General features: G+C 40.1%; 1 protein-coding gene across 5 annotated transcripts in view; it reads left to right on the forward strand.

The window, feature by feature from the left end:
* AXDND1 (axonemal dynein light chain domain containing 1) overlaps positions 1-16588 on the forward strand; it is a 168059-nt gene that overhangs the window by 13219 nt on the left and 138252 nt on the right. The gene's annotated exons all lie outside the window — the stretch shown is intronic.

Here is a 16588-nt window from a genome sequence, read left to right on the forward strand (position 1 = left end):
CTGATGTCCCATGGTCATGCCTCCGGCCTCAGTTGGGTCTCAGTAGCAAGCCAGGAGTTGTTTCTCGAAAGACGTATAATTCTCTGCTGTAGATGGTGTGGCCTTGTTGCAGAAACCCAGGGATTTGCATTTTGGTTGTCCCATAGGAGCATGCCATAAACTCCACATGGCATCTTTTTCCACCTGATATTTTGAATCCCATAGAGTCTGCAAGGCCATATGGCCTAAGCAGCAGGCACTGCAGCCTGTACCTATTGCAGAGCCCTTTTCCTGTCCTGGGCCTCCTCAAAACTGGCAGTCTTTCATATCACCTAGTATTTCGGCTGGAGCCGTGTTACCAGGTGTGAAAAATGCTGCTTTTAGACCCCAAAAAGCCTATCAGATACATGCTTCCTTCTTGGTGGTAGGAAATGAAAGATGCAATAATTTGACTTTACTTTGGATAAGATGCTCTGTCATGCCCCTCATCAATGGGCCCTTAAACACATGTATTAATTTTGGTTTATTATCTCGGCCAGGGTTGTGGTGGGGTGGGGGGAGGGAGAAAGTTTATGAGGCTTCTACTTGGCCTTTTCCCACTATGATAGCTCTTATTCCACAAGTCAAGGATCTAATTTGAGGGCTATGTGGAGTTTTTCTATTCCAATTATACATTGAGGGACTGGGAGTATGACCACCAGGTAGGAATATGGACTAAATAAACCCACTGTGAACCTGACCTTGGTCAGGACCCATATTTATTACCTGGCCCCACATATTCCTACTCCAACATGGGGCCATGATCTCTGGCCAGCTTCAACCTAGTATCCAAAAAAAAAAAAAAAAAAAAAACCTTTGAAATGCTGGATTTCCTCCTTTCCCTAGTGTACGGTTACCTAGTTAATGGCTGTAGGTCACTTTGAGGGAGGATTGGGGGAATATTACAGTGTACACTTGCCATGGTGTTTCTGGGTCTTTCCTCCTGGTAACCCAGTCTCCCACTTTCATTAGTGAGTTCTGTATCTGAAAACTAGCTTAGGTTTGGAAACTACATAAGGGATTGTGATGGTTAAGGTTGTATATCAATTTGGGTGGGCCACGATTCTCAGTGGTTTGGCAGTTATGATGTAGCTTGGCAGTCATATGATATGATCACCTTCATGATGGGATCTGCTGTGAGTAGCCATTAGGTTGAAAAGGAGAGTCTTTGGGCATGTGGTGTGTATCAAATTTGAGTGGACATTCTGACAAGGCTCGTGGGCTTTTGCTAGCTCTTGATCCTGCCACTGGCTTCTGTTCATCTGACCTCCAGTTCTTGGGACTTGGGCTAGCAGCTTACTTGTAATCTTGCCTGCCGATCATGGGATTCATTGATCTTCACAGCCTGTGAGCAAGAGCCCTACTCTCTGACCTGCTGATCTTGGGTTATGCCAGCCCCTGTGACTATGTGAACCAGGAGAATCCTCTATCCTGACCCATGGACTTGGGATGTTCCAGCCTCTACAACTGCATGAGCCATTTCTTTGATATAAATCTCTCTATATATTTATATGCTTTACTGATTTTGCTTCTGTAGAGAACTCACCCTAAGACATTTGGTACCAGGAGTGGGGTGCTACTCTAATAGATACCTACAGTGTGGAAGAGGTTTCGAACCTGTGAATGAATAGAGGCTGGAAGAATTTTAAAGTGCCTAATAGTAAAGGCCTAGCTTGCCTTGAAGAGACTGGTGGTAGAATTATGGACATTGAAGACAGTTCTAGTGAGGACTACAGGAGGAAGTGAGGAGAGCTGTTATACTGGAGGCTGCACAGATGGTGAGAAGCAGCAGCAGACAAACGGCAGCGGCAGAGGGATGGCAGTACCAGAACCAGGAGACCAGTGCAAGACGGCACTGGAAGTGACCCACGGAGCAAGAGAGCTGAGTGCCTTCCAGCTGAAGTTTACTGGTGGAGTGGAGCTCCACCAGGCACTTATCGGTGGAGCCGAACAGCTTTGGAACGCCTGCCCCAGCAGGGCAAACAAGGGCAGTGAGGCACTAGGGGCTAAGAGGCCAAGGAACCAGGATGCAGAAGCTGAAGAGACAAGGAACACAAGAAGCAGAGCTACCTCAGTCTCAAAGGGTAGGGCCATGACCTCTGGGGTCTCAAAGGGTGGAGTTGCCACTCAGGTGGACTAGGAGAAGGGGTCTGCCCAAATTCAAGGGAGCAGAGTTTCTATTTCAGTTGTCCTGGATGGCAGAGCTGAGGCCCAGGGCTGAGGGGCCTCTACTCAGAATCTGGAGAATGTGGCTAATACCCAGAGTCTGGAGGGTAGGGCCATTGCCCGAATGGTCCTAGAGAACAGAGGGTTATTTTCAAACCTTGAGAATAAATGTAATACGTTCTGCTGACATGCTTGGTACCTGTTATGCCATCTTTTCCTCCAGTTTCTCCAATTTGTAATGGAAATGTCTACCTTGTGCCTATTTTACCATTGTACTTTAGCAGCAGATAACTTGTATTCTAGATTTCACAGATGAAGAGTTTTTGGATTTTGGTCTTGGAGTTGAATTAAGACTTTTGCTATGATATGATGGGGTGAATATGTTTTACATGTGGCAAGGACGTGAATTTTTGGGACCAAGGGGTGGAATGTTATGGATTGAATTGTGTCCCCACAAAATACGTGTCAACTTGACTAAGCTATGATTTCCAGTATTGTGTGATTGTCCACCATTTCGTCATCTGATATGATTTTCCTGTGTGTTGTGAATCCTGCCTCTGTATTGTTAATGAGGCAGGATTAGAGGCAGTTATGTTAATGAGGCAGACTCAAAATCTACAAGATTAAATTGTGTCTTAAGTAAATCTCTTTTGAGATATAAAAGAGAGAGGTGAGCAGAGAGATGTGGGGACCTCACACCACCAAGAAAGCAATGCCAGGAGTAGAGCATGTCCTTTGGACCTGGGGTTCCTGCACTGAGAAGCTCCTAGACCAGGGGAAGATTGATAACAAAGACCTTCTCCCAGAGCTGACACAGAGAGAATGCCTTTCCCTAGGGCTGGCACCCTGAATTTGGACTTCTAGCCTTCTAGACTGTGAGAGAATAAGTTTGTTTGTTAAAGCCATCTATTTGTGGTGTTGATGTTATAGCAGCACTAGTTAACTAAGACAGGAATTTAGATTTTATATTGGCTGATTGCTCTCAGCGCCAAGATCATTCATTATTTCTCCTGATGGCACAAGTTGAGTAGTATCCTTGTTGCCTGCTTATCTATTTTGGCCCTAGGGACATTGTGTTCTATTAATCATCTCCATAACTCTTAGCAGATCAGGTCTCCTTGGCTGCCACTCCAGTTGTATTGTACATTACACGTTTGCAGACACCTGACTTTTGATAGTTAAGCACTATCATCTGGCCTCTATTTTTGTTTTGGTGGAAGGGGGTCCTATTATCTCCCCTTGTTATCAGTGAACTTAATATTGTAATTGCTTCTCCTCCTATCTGCCCTTGTCATAAAGCCCATTAAACCCCTTAGTGATGCTGGTGCCCTTCTTGCCAGCCCTCTTAGTGACTCCTGGTGGCCTTGGTGTATCCTCTGGACCTTCCCATGAAACATAATTATCTGATGTATTTTCTGGCTTTGGGCATATTGGCATAAATACTAATTGCAGTATTGTTTGTAATGGCAAAAATTGGAAACAACCTGAAAATGTTTATCAATAGGAGGTTAATAATGGTATATACATGCAATGGAATCCTATGTGGTAAGGGAAAAAAAGCTCATTATCTACTGACATGGAGTGATCTCTAAAATAGTTAAGTGAAAAAAAAACCAAGGTGCAGAATTGTGTATAATAACATAAAAAAGGGGGAAAAGGTACATTACTAGGATGTATAAGATGAATGTCAGTGCCTGTTTCTCCTTGCCAATGCAGTGTGTTATCAAGTATTTTTGTCTTGGCCAATTTGATGGATGAAAAATGGTACTTCTGGGATTTTTAATGTACATTTCTCTTACTGTGTACAACAGTGACTATGTTTTCATTTGCTTGAAATCTATTTGCATTTATTTAAGTGTGTGTGTGTATGTGAACATGTTTTTATATGCTTAAGAACTATTTTTATTTATTTTCTTTTCTGGGAATTGCTTACTTTTCTATTGATTAATGGCTTTTTTCTTATTTATAGAAGGAATTTATAGGAAGTTATCTCTTTGTCAGTGATAGGATTAGAAAATGTATTTTCTCAGTTTGTTGGTTTACCTTTTGTACTTACTTTTGGTGGTTTTTGTCAAGTAAAGTTAAAAAAAAAAGTATGCAGTCAAATTTACCAGTCTTTTTTTGTGTTTGGTCTCTAGGTGTGATTGTTAAGGTTATGTGTCAATTTAGCTAGGCCATGATTCTCAGTAGTTTCGCAGACATTATGTAATCATCCTCCATTTTGTGATCTGATGTGAGCAACCAATCAGTTGAAAGGGGAGCTTCCTTGGGGTTGTGGTCTGCATCCAATATATATGGATGTTCTGGCAAAGCTTGCTCTTTCTCGATCCTGCATTCACCTCGCCATCCTCTAACCTCCAGTTCTTGGGACATGAGCCAGCAGCCTGCGGCCTGACCTGCAGATTTTGGGTTTGCCAGCTCCTGCAACCACATGAGCCAGGAGAAGCCTCCAGCCTGCCACCTTACCCACAGATTTGGGACTGTCAGCCTCTGTAATTGCATGAGCCATTTCCTTGAAATAAATCTCTTTATATATATTTATATATATGCTTCACTGGTTTTACCACTCTAGAGAACCCAGACTAAGACACTGAGATTGAAATTTTTTGAATGGAAATGACCTAGGTCATTGCTGTAGCTTTATATAACAAAATGGCCATAGCCATTTTAGAAATTTCAAAATCTAGATGATAAATTATGGGCATTCAACACATTTACCCCACAAATGTTTAACTATGTTTTCCATGTGAAAAGTATGGCTCTGGAAATTCTGGGAAACTGCAAGCGCTGAACAGAGGGAACTCAGAGTAGAGGGGATTTATTTTCACTGGAAATAGCAGGACAGTTTTTATGAAGATAACATTTGAGTTGGACTTTGAGGATTTGGACTCTGGAGTCTGGTAGGGCCTTCTAAGTGGTGGTTAATACTTGAGTAAGAAACCATCTAGTTAATGAAAATATTATTACAGGAAGATTGGAACAAGATTATAGAATTGAAAGAAAAGCTTGAAGAACCAGACTTCAGAAATATTAGAATCTAAGGCAGATCTTGGGGAATCACCTCTTCAAGGTGCCATTATGGTGATGCCTTAGTACCTATTGTTTTCTGTGTTGAAAATCTCCAGTTAAGATTCAGTTATTCAGGCTCCTGGGTGGGTGTATTTGACCAATCTTAGACCACTTGACCATGCCTTGGTTAGAAGAGGACATTTTTTTTCACTTTAAAATTTCGTTTTGATTTTTAAATTATTTTACACTTACAGAAAAGTTGCAAAAATAGTAATGAGGACAGCCAGAAAATGGTGACTTAGTCAGACATACTTTGCTATCCCTTGACAGCAAAGACCCAAGAAACCAAGTGAAACAGATAAAAATGACAATCCTGGAACCCTGAACATCAAATGAAAGGATAAAGAATTAAATTGAATGCCAATTAGAAGAAGAAACTGATTGAAAACAGCAAACGAGGAGAGATACAGAACAGAGGGGCCTGGCCAGCTGACTCAGCACAGCATGGCCATCTTGATACAAAGCCACCAGTGATGCTGGGTGAGGAGCATAGAAAGGCAAACCAATAAGACTAAACTCTGATTTCTCAGCAGAAACCATAGTGGTAAAAATGTAATGGGATGATATATATGAAACATTGAAAGAAAAAAAATTGCCAAACAAGAATTGTATATCTAGCAAAATTGTCTCTCAGATACGATGGTGAAATTAGGACATTTCCAGATAAATAGAAATTAAGGGAATTTGTAAAAACCAGACCAACCTTTCGAGAAATATTAAAGAGAATCCTTCATACAGAGACCTAACAACCTCAAACAACAACATGAACTTAAGGCACATGACAGCATCACCCAGATACCAACCCAGATAAAGAATTCTCAAAAACAAAAAAAGGCTACAAGGCTAAAAACAGGGACCAGGGATGTCAATCTGTAAATTATGACAACTTCAAAATAAAAAGGGAGCATACATGGCGTAGTTACAAAACTTCTGTTTGAAGAGGAAGTCAAGGCAATATGAAGATATAGTAGACTGTTTTAAACTTAGGAAGATAAAGGTAAATTTCAGGATGACCACAAAGAATATTAATGTGCCTACTCAGCAAAATAAAAATGAAGAAAACCATAAAGGCTCAGTAAAGACAAAATCAGCAACAATGAAGGGAATGAAAAGAAAATCCATGAGCAAAAAGAACTCAGTACAGAAAAGTAAGCAGAACAAAGAAACTGTCAACACCACACACACGCACAAAAACGCAATAAAATTAGAGCACTAAATTCATACCTATCGATAATCGCGTTGAATGTAAATGGGTTAAATGCACTAGTCAAGAGACGGTAACAGAATGGATAAAAAAAAAAAACATGACCCATCAATATGTTGCCTGCAAGAAACACACCTTAGATACAAAAATTAAAATAAGCTAAAAACCACAATAGATAACTAGTAACTTTGGTGAAGGGTAAGATGGTATATATACTTGGGGAAGCCAGCCAGCTTGTCTGAGGCAAGGTCATAGAAGCTCCACCGACACATCCAAACTCTCTGAGGGACCAAATTATTGGGCTTAGAGCTGTGGGAACCATGGTCTTGGGGAACATCTAGCTCAACTGGTGTAACAGTTTATGAAGAAAATGTTCTACCTTCTACTTTGGTGAGTAGTGTCTGGGGTCTTAAAAGCTTGTGAGCAGCCATCTAAGATAATCTACTGGCCCCACCCCATCTGGAGCAAGGGAAAATGAAAACCAAAGACACAAGGGAAAGATTAGTCCAAAAGACTAATGGACCACAACTACCACAGTCTCCACCGGACTGAGTCCAGCACAGCTAGATGGTGCCCGGCTACCACCACTGGCTACTCTGACAGGGATCACAATAGAGGGTCCCAGACAGAGCTGGAGAAAACTATAGAACAAAATTCTAACTCACACACGCAAAAAGACCAGATTTACTGGTCTGACAGAGACTGGAGAATCCCTGAGAGTATGGCCCCTGGACACCCCCATAGCTCAATAATGAAGTCACTCCTGAGGTTCACCCTTCAGCCAAAAATTAGACAGTCCCATAAAACAAAACAAGACCAAATGAGCACACCAGCCTGGGGGTGAGGACGAGAAGGCAAGAGGGGACAGGAAAGCTGGTAATAGGGAACCCGAGGTCGAGAAGGGGAGGGTGTTGACATGTCATGGGTTGGCAACCAATGGCACAAAACAATATGTGTGTTAATTGTTTAACGAGAACCTAGTGTGCTTTGTAAACCTTCATCTAAAGTACAATTAAAAAAATAAGATAAAAATCAAAGGATGGAAAAAATATATTAAGAAAATCAATAACCAAAAAAGAGCAGGAAAGAGAATATTAAGCTCTGATAAAACAGACTTTAAGGCAAAATTCAGCATAAGAAAAAAGGAAGGGCACTATATAATGATTGAAAGGTCAGTCAGCCTTGAGGACATAACCATATTATATATTTATGTACTCATGACAGAGCTCCAAAATACGTAAACTCTAACGGTATTGAAAAGAGAAATAGACCATTCCACAACAATAGTAGGAGACTTTAACACACTATTTTCAATAAAGGATAGAACAACTAAAAAGAAACTCAACAAAGATACAGAAGATCTGAACAACACAACCAACCAACCTGTCCTTATAGACATATACAGAGCGATAGACCCAACGGCAGCACAGTACACATTCTTCTCCAGGGCACTTGAATCATTCTCCAGAAAACCATATTCTAGGCCACAAAGCAAGGCTCAATAAGTTAAAAAATATTGATACAATACAAAGCATCTCTGATCACAATGCTATAAAACTAGGAATCAGTACCAGGAAGAACTAGGGAAAAAAATCAAATACATGGAAACTGAATAACACCTTGCTTAAAAACCACTGTGTAATGAAAGCAATTTATAGCAATAAACCCACATATTAAAAAAGACGAAAAGGCCAAAATCAATACCTTAATCCTACAACTCAAATATATAGAAAAAGAGCAGCGAAAGAAGCCCACAGCCAGAAGAAAGGAAATAACAAAGATTAGAGCAGAAATAAATGAAACAAAACAGAAGAACAAATTGAAAGAATCAACAAGACTAGAGGTTGGTTCTTTGAAAAGATCAATAAAATTGACAAATCACAGCCAATTTGACAAAAGAAAAGAAGAAAATGCAAAAACCCAATTAAGGAATGAGATGGATGATATTTCAACAGATCCAACAGAAATAAAAAGGACCAGAACAGAATATTATGAAAAACTATATTCTAATAAATTTGAAAACCTAGAAGAAATGGACAAATTTCTAGAAACACACTACCTACCTAAAATAACACAAACTGAGGTAGAAAATCTGAATAGACCCATAACAAAAGAAGAAATTGAAGAGGTAATTAAAAAAACTCCCAAAAACAACAACAACAAAAAAAGCCCTGGCCTAGATGGCTTCACTGGAAAATTCTACCAAACATTTAGAGAAGAGTTGACACTAATGTTGCTTGAAGCATTTCAGAACATAGAAAAGTGAGGAGTACTCCCAGATTCATTCTATGAAGCCATCATAACCCTGATACCAAAGCCAGGCAAAGGGAACACTAAAAAAGAAAATTATAGCGCGATATCCTTCATGAATTGGATAGAGACGCAAAAAATTCTCAAAAAAATTCTAGCCAATAGAATACAACAGGATATCACAAAAATAATACATCACAACCATGTGGGATTCATACGAGGTATGTAGGTGCCTTAGGGTGGATTCTCTAGAGAAGCAAAACCAGTGAAGTGTGTATACACACACACACACACACACACACACACACACACACATCAAGGAAATGGCCCACGCAGTTATAGAGGCTGGAAAGTCCCAAATCTGTGTGTCAGGCTGGAGGTTTCTCCTGACTCACATAGCTGCAGGAAATGAAGAATCCCAAGATTAGCAAGTCAGCTGCTAGCTCAAGTCCCAATAACTGGAGGTCAGGTGAAAAGGAGCTAGCTGCAGGATTCAGAGCAAGCAAAAGCCAGTGAACCTTGCCAGAAAGTCCACCTATTTTGGATGCAGGCCACACCCCCAAAGAAACTCCCTTTCACCTGATTGGCTACTCACAGCAGATCCCATCATGAAAGTGATCACATTATATCAAATCTGATAATGAAGTGATTGCATCATTATACGACTGCCAAACTACATCACTGCCAAAACACTAAGAATTATGGCCCAGCCAAGTTGACACACAAACAACTATCATGGCAAGGATGGCTCAACATTAGAAAATCAATCAATGAAATTCACTTGTTCTTGTTGTTAGGTGCCGTCGAGTCGGTTCCGACTCATAGTGACCCTGTGCACAACAGAATGAAACACTGCCTGGTCCTGAGCCATCCTTACAATCGTTGTTACGCTGGAGCTCATTGTTGCAACCACTGTGTCAATCCACCTCGTTGAGGGTCTTCCTCTTTTCCGCTGACCCTGTACTCTGCCAAGCATGATGTCCTTCTCCAGGGACTGATCCCTCCTGACAACATGTCCAAAGTATGTAAGACGCAGTCTCGCCATCCTTGCTTGTAAGGAGCACTCTAAAAAAAAAAAAAAAAAAAAGGAGCACTCTAGTTGTACTTAATTCTTCTAAGACAGATTTGTTCGTTCTTTTGGCAGTCCACGGTAATTATTCAATATTCTTCGCCAACACCACAATTCAAAGGCGTCAACTCTTCTTTGGTCTTCCTTATTCATTGTCCAGCTTTCACATGCATATGATGTGATTGAAAATACCATGGCTTGCGTCAGGTGCACCTTAGTCTTCAGGGTGACATCTTTGCTCTTCAACACTTTGAAGAGGTCCTTTGCAGCAGATTTGCCCAATGCAATGTGTCTTTTGATTTCTTGCCTACTGCTTCCATGGCTGTTGATTGTGGATCCAAGTAAAATGAAATCCTTAACAACTTCAATCTTTTCTCCGTTTATCATGATGTTGCTCATTGGTCCAGTTGTGAGGATTTTTGTTTTCTTTATGTTGAGGTGTAATCCATACTGAAGGCTGTGGTCTTTGATCTTCATTAGTAAGTGCTTTAAGGCCTCTTCACTTTCAGCAAGCAAGGTTGTGTCATCTGCATAACGCAGGTTGTTAATGAGTCTTCCTCCAATCTTGATGCCCTGTTCTTCTTCATATAGTCCAGCTTCTCGTATTATTTGTTCAGCATACAGATTAAATAGGTATGGTGAAAGAATACAACTCTGACACACACCTTTCCTGACTTTAAACCAATCAGTATGCCCTTGTTCTGTCCGAACAACTGCCGCTTGATCTGTGTAAAGGTTCCTCATGAGCACAATTAAGTGTTCTGGAATTCCCATTCTTCGCAGTATTATCCATAGTTTGTTATGATCCACACAGTCGAATGCCTTTGCATAGTGAATAAAACACAGGTAAACGTCCTTCTGGTATTCTCTGCTTTCAGCCAGGATCCATCTGACATCAGCAATGATATCCCTGGTTCCAAGTCCTCTTCTGAAACCAGCCTGAATTTCTGGCAGTTCCCTGTCGATATACTGCTGCAGCTGTTTTTTTTGAATGATCTTCAGCAAAATTTTGCTTGCGTGTGATATTAATGATATTGTTCTATAATTTCCACATTCGTTTGGATCACCTTTCTTGGGAATAGGCATAAATATGGATCTCTTCCAATCATTTGGCCAGGAAGCTGTCTTCCATATTTCTTGGCATAGACGAGTGAGCGCCTCCAGCACTGCATCTGTTGAAACATCCCAATTGATATTCCATCAATTCCTGGAGCCTTGTTTTTCGCCACTGCCTTCAGAGCAGCTTGGACTTCTTCCTTCGGTACCATCGGTTCCTGAACATATGCCACCTCTGGAAATGTTTGAATGTCGACTAATTCTTTTTGGTATAATGACTCTGTGTATTCCTTCCATCTTATTTTGATGCTTCCTGCATCGTTTAATATTTTCCGCATGGAATACCTTCACTATTGCAACTCGAGTCTTGAATTTTTTCTTCAGTTCTTTCAGCTTGAGAAACGCCAAGCGTGCTCTTCCCTTTTGCTTTTCCATCTCCAGCTCTTTGAACGTGTCATTATAATACTTTACTTTGTCTTCTCGAGAGGCCCTTTGAAATCTTCTGTTCGGTTCTTTTACTTCATCAATTCTTCCTTTTGCTTTAGCTGCTCGATGCTCAAGAGCAAGTTTCAGAGTCTCCTCTGACATCCACCTTGGTCTTTTCTTTCTTTCCTGTCTTTTCAGTGACCTCTTGCTTTCCTCATGGATGATGTCCTTCCACAACTCGTCTGGTCTTCGGTCACTAGTGTTCAATGCGTCAAATCTATTCTTGAGATGGTCTCTAAATTCAGGTGGGATATATTCAAGGTCATATTTTGGGTCTCGTGGACTTGCTCTGATTTTCTTCAGTTTCAGCTTGAACGTGCATATGAGCAATTGATGGTCTGTTCCATAGTTGGCCCCTGGCCTTGTTCTGACTGATGATATTGAGCTTTTCCATCGTCTCTTTCCACAGATTTAGTCAATTTGATTTCTCTGTGTTCCATCTGGTGAGGTCGCTGTTTATGTTGGTGAAAGAAAGTATTTGCAATGAAGAAGTCGTTGGTCTTGCAAAATTCTATCATTCAATCTCCAGCATTGTTTCTGTCACCAAGGCCATATTTTCCAACTACTGATCCTTCTTCTTTGTTTCCAACTTTCACATTCCAATCGCCAGTAGTTATCAATGCATCTTGATTGCATATTTGATCAATTTCAGACTGTAGCAGCTGATAAAAATCTCCTATTTCTTCATCTTTGGCCCTAGTGGTTGGTGCGTAAATTTGAATAATAGTCATATTAACTGGTCTTCCTTGTAGGCATATGGATATTATCCTATCACTGACTGCGTTGTACTTCAGGATAGATCTTGAAATGTTCTTTTTGATGATGAATGCAATACCATTCCTCTTCGAGTTGTCATCCCCAGCATAGTAGACTGACTATATGATTGTCCGATTCAAAATGGCCAGTACCAGTCCATTTCAGCTCACTAATGCCTAGGATATTGATTTACTCCGTCCGTATCATTAAGGTCGACTCTAGTTTGAGAAGGCAGCTCTTCCTCAGTCATATTTTGAGAACCTTTCAACCTTAGGGACTCATATTCCGGCACTGTATCAGACAATGTTCCACTGCTATTCATAATGTTTTCACTGGCTAATGTTTTTCAGAAGTAAACTGCCGGGTCCTTCTTCCTAGTCTGTCTTAGTCTGGAAGCTCAGCTGAAACCTGTCCTCCATGGGTGACCCTGCTCGTATCTGAATACTGGTGGCATAGCTTCCAGCATCACAGCAACACGAAAGCCCCCACAGTACGACAAACTGACAGACACATGGGGGATGTAATTCACTACATAAGTAAAACAACCAACAAGAATCATGATCATGTCGATAGATACAGACAAGACATTTGATAAAGTCCAACACCCACTCCTGATAAATTCTCAGCAAAATAGGAATAGAAGGGAAATTACTCAACGTAATTAAGGGCATTTGTACAATACCAACAGTGAACATTATTCTCAGTGGAGAGAGACTGAAATCATTCCCCTTGAGTATGGAAACCAGACAAGGGTGTTCTTTATTACAACTTTTATTCAATATTCTGCTTTAAGTCCTAGCTAGAGCAATAAGCCAACAAAGAGAAATAAAAAGCATATAAATTGGTCAGGAAGAAGTAAAACTATCCCTATTTGCAGATGATATGATCATATACATAGAAAATCCAAGTGATTCCACAAGAAAACTATTGAAACTAATACAGGTTTTCAGCAAAGTGGCAGAGTAGAAGATTAACATACAAAAATCGGTTGGACTCCTCTACACTAACAAAGAGAACTCTGAAAAGGGAATCACAAAAACAATATTATGTACAGGAGCCCCCCAAAATATAAAATACTTAAGAATAAATCTTACTGTATATAAGGCCCTGGTGGTGCAGTGGTTAAGAGCTTGGCTGCTTACCAAAAGGTGGGCAGTTCAAATCCACCAGTCACTCCTTGGAAACCCTATGAGGCAGTTCTACTCTTTCCTACAGGGTCACTATGATTCGAAATCAACTTGATGGCAACAGTTTTTTTTTTTTAAATGGATGTAAAAGACTTATACAAAGGAAACTTCAAAACACTACTGCAGGAAACCAAAAGAGACCTACATAAGTGGAAAAACATACCATGCTCATGGATAGGAAGACTTAACATTGTGAAAATGTCAATACTACCCAAAGCAATGTATAGGTATAAGGCAATCCTGATCCAAATTCCAGCAACATTCTTTAATGAGTTGGAAAAACGAATTACCAACTTCAAATGGAAGGGAAAGAGGCCCTGGATAAACAAAGTATTATTGAAGAAGAAGAACAAAGTAGGAGACCTCACACTCCATGATCTCAGAACCTCACGGTAGTCAAAACATCTGGTACTAGTACAACGACAGACACACAGAGCAATGGAACAGAATTGAGGACCTAGAAATAAATCCGTCCACCTATGGACAGCTGATCTTTGACTAAAGGTCAAAGTCCATTGAATGGGGAAGAGAAAGGCTCTTTAACATATGGTGCTGGCAAAACTGGATACCCATTTGCAGAAAAATGAAACAAGATCCATACCTCACACCATACACAAAAACTAACTCAAAATGCATCAAAGACCTAAATGTAAAACCTAAAACTCTAAAGATCATGGAAGAAAAAATAGAGACAATGCTAGAGGCCCTAATATATGGCATAAATAGAATATCAAACATAACTAAAAAATACACAATACCAGAAGATAAACTAGATAACCAGAACTTCCTAAAAACTAAACACTTACGTTCATCAAAAGACTTCGCCAAAAGAGTAAAAAGAGAACTTACAGACTGGGATAAAATTTTTGGCTAGGACATATCCAGGAAGAGCCTAATCTCTAAAATTTATAGAAAAATTCAGCACCTCAACAACAAAAAGACAAATGATCCAACTAAAAAATGGGCAAAGGACATGAACAGACACTTCATCAAAGAAGACATTCAGGCAGCTAACAGATAATGTGAGGAAATGCTTGCGATCATTAGCCATTCCAAACCAAACCCAAACCCATTGCCGTCGAGTTGATTCTGACTCATAGTGACCCTATAGGACAGAGTAGAACCGCCCCATAGGGTTTCCAAGGAGCACCTGGTAGATTCAAACTGCTGACCTTTTGGTTAGCAGCCGTAGCTCTTAACCACTACACCACCAGGTTTTCCCATTAGCCATTAGAGTGTTGCAAATCAAAACTACCATGAGATACCATCTCACCCTGGCAAGAATGGCACTGATCAAAAAACAAAACAATAAAGTTTGGAGAAGTTGTGGGGCGATTGGAAGTCTTATACACTGCTGGTGGGAATGTAAAATGGTACAACCACTGTGGGAAATGGAATGGTGCTTCCTTATAAAGCCAGAAATAGAAATACCGTATGATCCAGCAATTCTACTTCTAGATATATATCCTAGAGAAATAAGAGCCATCACATGAATAGACATATGCACACCCATGTTCATTGCAGCATTATTAACAATAGCAAAAAGGTAGAAACAACCTAAATGTCCATCAGTGGGTAAATGGATAAACAAACTCTGGTACCTACACTCAATGGAATACTATCCAACAATAAAGAATAATGATGAATCCATGAAACATCTTGTAAAATGGCTGAATCTGGAGGACATTATGCTGAGTGAAATAAGCCAATCACAAAAGGACAAATATTGTATGAGACCACTATCATAAAAAGTTAAGAAAAGATTTACACACAGAAAGAAACATTCTTTGATGGTTACCAGGAATGGGAGGGGGAGGGAGGGAAAATCACTAACTAGATAGTAGAAGTGTGTTAATTTTGGTGAAGGGAAAGGCAACACAGTAAGGGGGAAATCAGCACAACATGGCCAAAGCAAGGGACAACACTGAGAGGTACGTAAGAATAAAAGGAACTATATGGTAAATACTATAATATATACAATCCTACAAGGTGTGGGAGAGGGTATGGGAGTACATTCATATGCATATGTAGGTTTAGCTATGGGTATTTCTACATTTATATTTGTATGTGCTACCTATATTCATGTACATAATAGAACACACAGGGGAAAAGTCATGGAACCTTCCTAGATGTAACCAAACACCTCATGAGACTGAGTTACTGGGCTTGAAGGCTAGGGACCATAGTCTCAGGGAACATCTAGGTCAATTGGTATAACAGTTCATAAAGACAATGTTCTACATCATACTTTGGTGAGTAGCATCTGGGGCCTTAAGAGCTTGCCAGTGGCCATCTAAAATAGAAGTATCAGTCTCTCTCTGCTGGAGTAAAAGAGAGTGAAGAAGACCAAAGACTCAAGGAAGCAGTTAGTCCAAAGGAGTGATGAACCACAGAAACCATAGCCTCCACTAGGCTGAGACCAGAAGAACTAGATGGTGAATGGCTACCACTACTGACTGCTTTGACTGAGATCACAATGGAAGGTCCTGGTTAGAGTGGGGAAAAAATGTAGAACAAAACTCAAATTCATTAAAAAGACCAGACTTACTGAACCAATAGAGACTAGAAGAATGGCTGAGACTACGGCCCTTAGACACCCTTCTAACTTGTAACTGAAGCCACGCCCAGAGATAACTTTTCACCCAAATAATAGACAGGCCTATGAAATAAATTACACCTGTGAGGAAAGTGCTCCTCAGAACGATCATCTATATGAGACCAAAAGGGAACATCTGCACAAAAGCAAAGATGGGAAGGCAGGAAGGGGCAGGAAAACCTGACAAATGGAAATGGGGAACTCAGGGTAGTAATGGGGAGAGTGCTGACACATTGCGGGGATTGCAACTAATGTCACGGAATAATTTGTATATAAATTATTGATTGGGAAACTAATTTACTCTGTAAACCTTCACCTAAAGACAAAATAAAACGTTAAAAAAAAAAAAGCGAGTTTCCATATACTCTTCACCCAGTTTCCCCTAATATTAACATCTTACATAATCATGGTAATTTATGAAAACCAGGAAATTAATGTTGACGCAATACTACTAACTAAGCTACAGACTTTATTATAATTTCACTAGGTTCTCCACGAATGTAGAGAACCTTATTTGAAAAAAAAATTTCTCTTTTTTTATAATTTATTTTATTTTTGTTATTGTTGAGAAAATACACAGCAGAACATACACCAATCCAACAATTTCTGCATGTACAATTCATTGACATTGATTACGTTCTTCATGTTGTGCAACCATTCTCATCTTTCTTTCCAGAGTTGTTCCTCCCCCCTTAGCATAAACTCACTACTCGCTGAGTTTCCTATCTCAT

This window comes from Elephas maximus, chromosome 24 (genome assembly GCF_024166365.1).
Source record: "Elephas maximus indicus isolate mEleMax1 chromosome 24, mEleMax1 primary haplotype, whole genome shotgun sequence".
Taxonomy (NCBI): Eukaryota; Metazoa; Chordata; class Mammalia; order Proboscidea; family Elephantidae; genus Elephas; species Elephas maximus.